This window comes from Bidens hawaiensis, unplaced genomic scaffold (assembly GCF_021521415.1).
Source record: "Bidens hawaiensis isolate Kalapana, Puna unplaced genomic scaffold, B.hawaiensis_p1.1 tig00029636_1, whole genome shotgun sequence".
Classification (NCBI taxonomy): Eukaryota; Viridiplantae; Streptophyta; class Magnoliopsida; order Asterales; family Asteraceae; genus Bidens; species Bidens hawaiensis.
Window position 1 is genome coordinate 216,151 of NW_027494914.1, and position 10,927 is coordinate 227,077.

General features: G+C 34.5%; 1 pseudogene across 1 annotated transcript; it reads left to right on the forward strand.

Annotated features, from left to right (window-relative positions):
* Positions 1-1,761: 1,761 nt before the first annotated feature.
* Positions 1,762-5,217, forward strand: LOC143579251 (protein COBRA-like; annotated as a pseudogene). The gene is made up of 7 exons (XR_013143426.1): positions 1,762-1,972; positions 2,668-2,747; positions 2,853-2,939; positions 3,732-4,100; positions 4,178-4,337; positions 4,420-4,697; positions 4,792-5,217. The product of XR_013143426.1 is annotated as a protein COBRA-like (transcript).
* Positions 5,218-10,927: the final 5,710 nt, after the last annotated feature.

Consider the following 10,927-nt stretch of genomic DNA (forward strand, 5'->3'; position numbering starts at 1 on the left):
ATTTTTTATTAACCTATTTGACACATTTATAAATAGATTACATGAGTCGTGTTTAGATCACATAATTTAAACGTTTGCGAGTTAGGGTTAATATGCTTACATAAATAATTTTTTGAGTTTATACTCGTCAACCCGACATAAATTGATATATTTAATTAATCAAATTACAACTTTATATACACATTTCTATATTTAGAAATGAAATTTGTGACGGCTTCCAACCATGAGTTTTTTTCAACAACAAAATGTCGCCGTCATTGATGAGCTGGATATGAACCCATCTTTTAGATTTATAATTTGATAAATACACCGACACGACTAATTGAACTATTTTACTTTTTAAATAATACAAAATCATCATTTAATAATTTTGAGAAAACTCTGGTTTTGGTCAATAGTAATTCCCTTGATTTCTTCAAATTAAAAGTTAAAATCATCATTAGCTATTTTATATCAATCTTAACTCAATTAAAGTGATTTAAAAGTACTAAAAAAAAGAGAAAGCATGTAATACTTTTATATGTAAATGAAGATATTTTGAACAATCATGTCATCAATCATATAAATTATAAGCCCTTAATCATTACAGATCATCGTTATAAAAGTTAGAAATATTTTTAAAGACAGCGGACAACTTTAATATAATTTGAAATTTTGGAAAACGTTACACGTAAAACTTATTGATCAAGTTTTGATTTCTACACAAATTTAAATATTTATAAGAATATATCATAGTTTTTTTTCTGAAAAGCATTTATATCACAAATAGTTAATATGTTTGTTAAAGACTATGACTATATCTTCTCATATTCCCCATGTTTATGCATGTATATGGCACATAATATGTATGTATGTACGTGCGTATGTATCATGTATGTATAGCACATGATACACGAGGGTATAATATGTATATGCACATATGCATTGATTTAAAAATATGAGATGACTAGCGTGATAGGTGAGAGATGCATTATGTAAATTATAGAGTAGAGTATTGTGGTAACCCCATGTATAAATTTGCATGTGTATTTTTTTTATTATCTGATATCCTTGCAAGTCATACGACTCATAAAAAAAACTCTTTAGTTAGTTTTCTCATCATCATTTTGGTTTATTTGGAAGAAAACGGTATAATAATCCTTTCAATAATAAATCCTATTGAACGAGAGTGGTAATGGAGATGATAAAATCAGCTACGTTTCTTTGGATTTAAAAAAAAAAGCAAGATGCATCTTCGTTGTTGAAAAGACCCTATTGTAACTTTTTTTTTGAGAAAAAAGACAAGCTATAATAAGAAACATAGCAAATGGCTAGACCCAATAAAGTGCAAACCAACTACAAACAACAAACACCAAAGGCGGAACAAAACAAAGCAACATCACACCCCACTACAACATCCAAGAACAATCAAATATACATCAATTAGTCCAATCTAGAGCTTGTATCTTGGTGTTTGATTCAAGAAAATGTGCTAACTTTAATATTTTCCAATCTATCACCCATAAATATTACATCATTCCTAACTTTCCACAACCACCAACAAGTAAATAAGATAACCACATAGATTAAGTTCCTCATATTTCACCGTAAACAGCATTTTTTTACCGTTAAAAAAATTAGATCTGATTTCAATAATTGGTTTATAATTATCTTTTATCTTCTCTTACTCCAATAAAAAAAGACATCTTATATTTGACGCACAAGATGTATAAATTTCACCAAACGAATTACATTTTAATATAACAAGTGTGCGTAATTGGGTAAGCTTTTCTCTCTTAATAACGACCAAATCTCGGCTTTGTGTTACATCTCTCTCTCTCACACACACACACTTAAGAAAACAGGGCTACAAAGGCTCACGGATCTAGTGAATCTTGGAAGCAAGTAATGGATTGCTGCTTCAGATCTGTCACAAGATTCTCAATTTCCACAATTGTTCTTGCCATCTTGCTTTCTTCATTCACTTGTACAGGTTTGTATACTTACTCTGCATTTTTATAACCAATTTGGGCTTCTAAATTTGCTTAATTCCATTCATTTTGACTTTTGTTAGCCAAGAATTGTACTTCTATGGTCCAATTGACTTGTGGGTCTGTGAGATTTTGTAGAACTATAATATAGTGAGAAAGCTGGTTACTTGATTAGTGGGTAATTGGGTATTCGTCAGATTAGTTTTTGGGGTTTTGAGATTATAAAGATTCGATCTTTATTGATTTATAGCTCAATTGAATCATGGGTCTGTGAGATTTCAATGATCTAATCAGTTTTGTGAGACAAATTCTTTAATTTATGCAAATTGGTAGCCAAGATCTTGAATCTTTATGGGCCTGTTATGTTTTTTATTCATAGTTTTAGATCTCATTTTCTTTAATGTAATTCTCAATCCCTTGAGTGGTTTGTATTTGTTATTATGCAAAATTGCTTTGAAGACAAAGATTAGTTAATATTTATTAGTATTAGGTCTGTGTTTGACTTAATTTTTTTAAATCTTCATGACTTGTATGGGCTAGTTGTTGAGAGGTTCTTAGCAAATGGTTAATTAACAATTATAATTTTCTATAATATTATATAATTCAGATCATGTGTCGCATCATATGATGATTTTCCATGTTTTGTAATATTTCGGTTTTCTACTCTTGACCCGTTCGTTTGTTTGTTAATTTGCAGAAGCCTATGATGCACTTGACCCGAATGGAAACATTACAATCAAATGGGATATTATAAGTTGGACCCCTGATGGCTATGTTGTAAGTATCAAACAGTAATGTTTTTTTGTTCTTCTAGTATAGACTAGAGGGTGCTTGAATTGCTTATAAAAACTGCTTATCCGTTAATTGCGTTTTTTCCCACAGGCGGTTGTTACAATGTACAACTTCCAACAGTACTGCCACATTCAACCACCAGGGTGGACCTTGGGTTGGACCTGGGCTAAGAAAGAGGTCATTGTTGGATTTAATGGTCGGTTCAGGTCAAGTCAACGCGACCGACCCGAATGTGACCCGGTATGAGTTACACCGGGGGTAACGAATGATAAAACCCACTTAAATGTTAATTGGGCCCGACAATGGATTAGGCTTTGAACTTGTAATTGGGCTTTAAGCCCAATGGATTAATTGATTAAACACTAAAGTATCATCTATATATAGTATACTGTATATACATAATAAAATAACCTAATCCTTACATAAGTAAAAACCCAAGCCGCAGCTCAACATCATCATCACAGTCCGTTTTCCGGTGACCCGTTTTTCCGGTCACCGGAATTTCGCTACTGCCGGATCTTGCAGCTGCTAGATTCACTGTCGCGGAGCTGCTATTGTTCATCGGAGTCACTGCTGTAGTCCACCGGATCTCCGCCGCCGCCGCCACCAGTTGCCGCTGTCACCGGAGCCTTCCGTTGGTCATTTTGATTGTGTCGATCCTCTAGTTTATTTCGTTAGCCTTCGGTGTCTTCCCGGTTTCGATAACCGAGGTATATCGACATACTAATCTATGGTTGTTTATTATTGTTTAAATCGTACTCGTATAATAGTTGTAATCGGATCCGGGTTTTGGGTTTCGGTATATGGTTCATGTTAATCGTTTATTTATCCGCTGCGTTTTATAGCTCGTTTATACATATATATATATATTAATATTGATTAGTATCTATCGAAACGAGATAATTATTAACTAAAACGGGTTATATATTTTTGACCGTTTTCATTCCGAACCACCGTTGAAACCCAACAGTCATATGGTCCATGATGGGCGGTCAAGCCACCGAGCAAGGCGACTGTTCAAAATATAAAAGTGCACAACCGCATTGCTGCAAGAAAACTCCAACCATTGTTGATTTATTACATGGAACCCCTTACAACCAGCAAATTGCAAATTGATGTAAAGGAGGCGTTATCAACTCGTGGGCCCAAGATCCCAACAATTATGCCAGCTCATTCCAGGTAAGTGTCGGTGCGCCGGAACCACCAACAAAACGGTCAAACCACCCAAGAACTTCACCTTGCTTGCACCTGGTCCCGGTTACACATGTGGGCCCGCTGTAATTGGTAAACCAACGAAGTTCATTACTCCAGATGGAAGAAGAGTAACTCAAGCTATGAGTAAGTATACTTAAATACTTTTATTAAAATATATTACCTTTAACAAATGCCTAATGTCTTAAATCTTTATTTTTCAGTGACATGGAATGTTACGTGTACATATTCACAATTTTTGGCCCAGAAAACTCCTACTTGCTGTGTATCTCTATCTTCTTTCTACAATGAGACAATCGTGCCCTGCCCTACGTGCACGTGCGGATGCCAAAATAATGCTACTCATCCCGGAAGTTGTGTAAAGTAAGTTTCTCTTTCATTTATTTATTTCAGGTATATGGTTAAAAGTCGATTATTTATGTTAACGGATTAACTTCTTTTACAGTGCAAACTCACCATATCTAGCTTCAGTTGTGAACTGTCGCGGTAAAAACAGCTTGACACCTTTGGTTCAATGCACAAAACATATGTGCCCAATTCGCGTTCACTGGCACGTGAAGCTTAACTACAAGGATTATTGGCGCGTGAAGGTCACCATTACAAATTTTAACTATAGGATGAATTACTCGCAGTGGAATTTAGTTGTTCAGCACCCCAACTTTGACAACCTTACTCAGATTTTCAGTTTCAATTACAAACCGTTGACTCCTTATTCTTCTATAAGTAAGTTGACTTTTTTATTAATCATTTCTTGATTAACTGAACTGAAATGCAAGTTGTTAAGTTCTAACTTATGTTTTGTTAATGTTTTGAACAGATGATTCTGCTATGCTATGGGGAGTTAAGTTTTATAACGATTTTCTGAATCAAGCGGGACCGTTGGGAAATGTACAGTCAGAGTTGCTATTTCGCAAAGATAAATCGACTTTTACATTTGAAAAGGGTTGGGCTTTTCCAAGAAGAATATATTTTAATGGTGATAATTGTGTTATGCCACCGCCTGATGCATATCCGTATCTGCCAAACGCTGGTTCACGCTTAGGTTTCTCTTTGTTTAGTGTAGTGTCGATGTGTTTGGTGGTTTTGTTTGTGTTTGTTTAATGTTTGAAAAGCCCTTGAAGTGTTCATCTGTTGGTCACACTGCTGTTTTGTCTTGTAGAGTAGTTGAAGTTATAGTGTTGTTTACAGTTGTATAATTTAAACATACATTTGGTAAGTTAAATCCAATATTTGATTTTGGTTCTGTTACCTTGTTTTCTGCCTTTTAGTTCATACTCTGTTAAAAAGTTTTGTGGTGAATGGTGATTGTGAGAGATTAAAAGATAAAAGTGAGGATTGTTATTAACAGAAAGACAGCTGACTTTATTAAAGAGCTAGATAAAAATATATCAAATGATAATATTAAAGCTAGATAAAGATATATTTAAAAGTTTTATGAAAGAGCTAGATACATATATATTTAACCGATTTTGCATCAAAACAAATGAAATTTGTACAGTGTCACTGCTGGAAAAAAATGTTTAGTAGATCATACATAATTTGATCTATACAAGATTCTAAAATACGAAATACTGGAGGTCAGGAAACCAAGCTTCAATAAGGCTTCAAAACATTTATATCATTCAGAAAACTCATCTAAACAATCCAAAACTAAATCAACTAATGATTTACACCAAAACTAATTCAAGAACAAACAACATTCAAGTTCATCAAACTACTAGCAACGCCTTAATTTCATCAGCTGATCAGCTTCGTCTCGTAACAAATAGGGTATCAACAGGGCCGGTGGCCTCTCCAAGACCATGTATCCCTCCGACTGCCTTCCGCCTAATTTCGCCAGCATATCCGTGCACTGGTTTCCATCTCTTCTGGTATGAATAAGGGTGCCTTTTCGCTCCATCATCATCTCCTTAATGGCATCAAGAACAGTCTTGAGCGACTGTTGATCATCCCTAAGTGTATAATAACCCGAGATTAGCCCGACAACAGTTTCACAATCGGTCTCGATTAACAGCCGTGACAAGTTCTTGTGAACCACTAGACGTAAGCCGTTGTATATGCTCCACACTTCAGCCTCGAGACTTGTATACGATCCGCCTTCCATCTTCCCCATGTACCCGCACAACCATCTTCCTTTGCCGTCTCTAATCAAACCTCCGAAACTCGATGGACCGGGATTCCCTCGTGAACTCCCGTCCGTGTTTAACTTGAGAAAGCCATCGGCTGGTGGTAACATAACAGGTCGCATGTTAACAACAACATTGTGATGATGATGCACGTTAACATGTTGCGGAAGAACATAGACACGAGTCGCCATATTATTTTTTGTTTTCTGGAAATCGATCGAAGAATACGAAATATGTTTTGGGTTTCTTTTGTGTAGTGACTAGTGAGAATGTAAGACTGATATGTCACTGCTTATATATATAGTTAACCCTACTTTAATTACTTGCGCCCTAAGTCTCTTTTTTCAGAATAATACATAACAAACAGAAAATATTAATAATCAGGTAGTTTCCAAATTTAAAAGATATCAATCCCATTCAAAATTTTAAAAAGATATCAATCAATAGGGAATAAAGACACCCACAATATATTTTTATTGAATAATATTACCATAGTATAAAACAAAAACCCAATAAAATTCGTTAAGTATAATGATAGATCGATAACAATAAAAATTTGTTTATTACTAACTTCTTGATGATTAATGTTTAAAAGAAACACTATTGAAAATCAATCAATACATCAATAGGTAATACGTCGAAAACATGAATATGTTAAGGGCAAATTATCCCTCCTTGCGAACCTCATAATTAGAGTGTACGAAACCGAGCTTTTTTTTTCTAATTAAATCGGTTTAGGTCAGATTCGATTCCAATTTAGGTTAAAAAGAGTCAAAACCTAATATTGCGTCATACATGCACGTAAACTATTGACACATTTAATTTGTGTTGTGGCAATTGATTTAACGAAGGAGAGAAAGAGAACACGATAGACAGCTACATACGACAATGATATTACAATTAAAAAAAAAGTGTACAACTGTAGATATAGTTCTTATACGAATGTACATTGCTATTTAAATTGGTTTTAATTGGCACAATAGTATAAACTTAGGGGGTATTTGGGATTGCTTATTTTACCTCCTTATGAAGTCATAAGTTATAAATTACAAATTTGTAACTTATGACTTACACACTCGCAAAACCTAATTTTTTCAACCATCTTAGTATAAATAAGATTCATTAAATAAGATACTTGTTATGTTAAAAGTGACAGTATTTTAAATAAGTTTCATTATGAAATGATTTGTGTGAACGGCTTATAACATCGACAACTTTTTTGACAATTTTGATATATATGGAAACAATAAAATATCTTTTATGATGTCGAAATCCATCCATTTTATTATTTCATAAAAAACCTCATTGGTATAAAAATATTAAATCTTAGGGAAATGAAAATATTCAAGTTGGATGATTAATATCCATCTATTGAGATCTGAAGGGCATGATATGAATAGGCGAGAACCTTAATGAGATGAGAACATATCCTCATACTCTCATAGATCGACTCACCAAAACTCAACCATAAATTGAAGATCAAAACTAGTTCCAAATACAAAGACTAATCTCATAAGGAACTAGAAAAGCAGTCCTCCCCCCCCCCCCCACCCCAAATTAAATATCTTGTTTAATAAGATAGTAAAGTAATAAAAACAATTTCAAAAAATATAAAAAGACCGAAAACAAACATAAAAACCTAATAGCTTTTTATTTGGTATTTTAAGGGAATTATAAAATAAAATAAAAATATTAGAGAAACAAACATCTCAATTAAAAATGTTAAGGGAAATAAAAGTTTTTTTTTTTTTTGGGTTGGGGGGGGAGTAAAAGAACGAGTACGGTTAGCAAAACCCATATGGATGGCATCATATATTAAATTTCCAATTTTTAAAGCTCTCTAAGTTTTCTTTTAAGGACAAATGTAGTATGTTATTATTAAATAAATAACACATGCTAAAAAAAAGTTGATTCAGTTGTAGCACATTCATAAAAATAACAGCTTTTTGCACTAAAGATGTAGTTAATTAAGAAAGTTGAAGCGCTACCGTTCAACCTTTTAAGTTTTTTAAGGGCAGAAATAGTGTATTATTATTTATAACAACAGGATGCAATAATAAAATAAAAAATGATACATCTAAAACAAGTGATGCCATGTCTAGAGGCGCACAAAAAACACGAACTCGGAACCGGACCCGAAAAAAATGGAACTGGTTATTTTGATACCCGAACCTGTACCCGACTCTAACCGTAGAGTACGGATATGGTATGCATTTCGGTACTAAAACCCGAACCGGTTTGTACTTAGTAATACCCAAATACCTGAACCAGTTTCATACCCGGAACCGGGTTTTCCAATACCCGAAACCGGGTATTCAAATACTCGATGTATACCCGAAAAATACCTTTAAAATACCCGAAAAATACTCCTAAAAAGTGCAACCTTTTAAAAATCCAATCTATACTCGAAATATACCCAGAAAAAAAGCCCGAAAATAGGGTTTTTTCAATATCAGAAAATAGGGTACTCAAATACCTAGTTTTAGAACACCCGATTGTATACCAGACCCGAACCCGATGCATAGGGTATGGTTTTTAGAGACAATACTCGGACCCGAACCTGACCCAAGTATTACCAATACCCGATTTTCCAATACCCGATTCCATACCCGAAGCCGAGTATTTAAAAAACTCAATTTATGCACCTCTAGCCATGCCACCATGATTTTGGTAAAAATGTGTGGGCTTTGATTTGAATGGTGGTGCTAGTGTGGCTAGGCAGCCCATTACCTTGAACTTGGGCTCATTAGTGCATCAAGAATTAGAAAGCATTCAGTCAACCGTAAAACCAACTTAACAATTTGAAATAATCTTGAAAGCAAATACATAAATAGTCAAAGTTACAGCCTTAGAAATTTTTGGGTCACAAAAGTTCTAAATTATACTAATTTATAATTATAATATAATGTTGGTCTTCTTGAATATTCCATGGTAGGCTACTTTGTCAAATCTCTTTCGTAACCCAAAATACAAACAAAAAATACTTAAAAGCAACATAAGAAGATGGTAGAAAGGGCATTGGATTAGCATCAAACAACATTGGTATATATTGAAACACCCGACACGTACATGGAAATTTCATAGAATACGGAGTGCCATATACCCGTTCATAATTCCACATAACAGGATCAAGGCCAAGCCAATTCCGAGTTTAACACAAACGAGTTTGAGGCAACAATTGAGTTAGAAGAAGTTAACAACAAACAAAAGAATGTACACAATAAACTTCGAGTGGATTTAGTGGAACACATTACCCAACTTCATCCCAACATTCAAGTCTAGTTTTTACTGTACGTTTATTTAAAAATGAAATTAATGATGTGACGGTTTCCACATCCCTCTTTTTCAGGCTCGATGATCGTCCCCCCAATTCCATACCAGCTGGCCAAAATAATAGACTTTTTTAAACGCCCAGACTTTTCAAAAAGTTCACGACTAGTTGCTTGCTTAATAAAAACTCAAATACAACTAGTTAAAAAAACCTGATTTGAAACAAACTGAGCCGAGCCGAGCCGAGCCGAGTCGAGCCGACCCACTTTTGTAAACGAATCGAGCTCAACCCAAGCTTGGCTCGGGTTATGGCTCAGCATGTTGGCTCGATCTTAGGCTCGCTTAACTTCAAGCTTGAGCCAAGCCTAGCTGCCTCGTTTAATTTCGAGCTCAAGCTCGAACCTACCTTGTCTCAACTCATGGACATCTAACAGGGCCTAAATAATAACCTATTCACCTCTAAACCGGGATGTCAACTGGAGTCGTCATCTTAACTACTGAAAACTGCTCGGTGATTGATGCTAGAACGATAGCAGGATTACTTGCCAAAACACGCTCAATCTTTCGCTTATTATACGATTTATCAAATCTGTCGTCTTCCTCTTAGGTTTTCTAGAATTAGAACCGTAGCAATTTTAATTTCAACTATGAACTGCATTTAACTTCATTGCGATTATCTATGATTTGGATTTTAAATTAATGTGTTTCATAAAGAATGTTGTCGTAATGGTAGTAGGTCCAGCAGGTCACGCAATTGAATGGAGGTTTTCATAGTAGTAGATTAAAGTTCACTTCCAGTGGCGGACCCAGGATTTTTTGTCAATGGGGTCCCATATTTTCGGTGTTCAAATTTTTCGGGTCAGTCATTGTTCAGGTCGGGTCGAGGCGAAGAACATAATAAAAAACAATATCATAATAAAACTTTCTTTTCAATCATCACTACCTGAACGGGTCAAAATGGGTCGGGTTGACACATAAACACTTTGTTTTCCCTTTCTTAAACATTTTTGAGATAGAACCTAGATCCACCCTTTCATAAGCATGTGTTGAAAACCATTAACTTAAACTAGTGAAAAATAAAACTGATATTTTAAAGTGTTTGAATGTTTCTAAAGAAAACCATGCATAAAGTTGAAAACAATGATATGTATTTTAGAGGTGTTTGAATGTTTCCAAAGTTATCATTGCAACATTAGCAATCAAATGATTGATTAACACTAAAAATTAACACAAAAAACCAAAAACTGAGCCTTGTAAGACTTGAACCCATGACCTTTCAAAGATAAAACAAGGGACTTTCCACCAGACCACATCAACATTAATAGTATGGGTTCCAAGTATTAAATCTTATGGGGTCCTCAAAAAATTTAATATACCGCTTCTAATAAATTTTTAAAAAACATTGGTGTCCCGGGACCCCGATCCACACTATGTGGGTCCGCCCCTGTGTGTGTCCCATTTACATCAAAACGCCAAATATGTTTGATGTACAACTGTAATACGATTGAAGAAACACTAGAAGACCCCAGCAGATTAAGGATAATCTTAGGGTTAAGT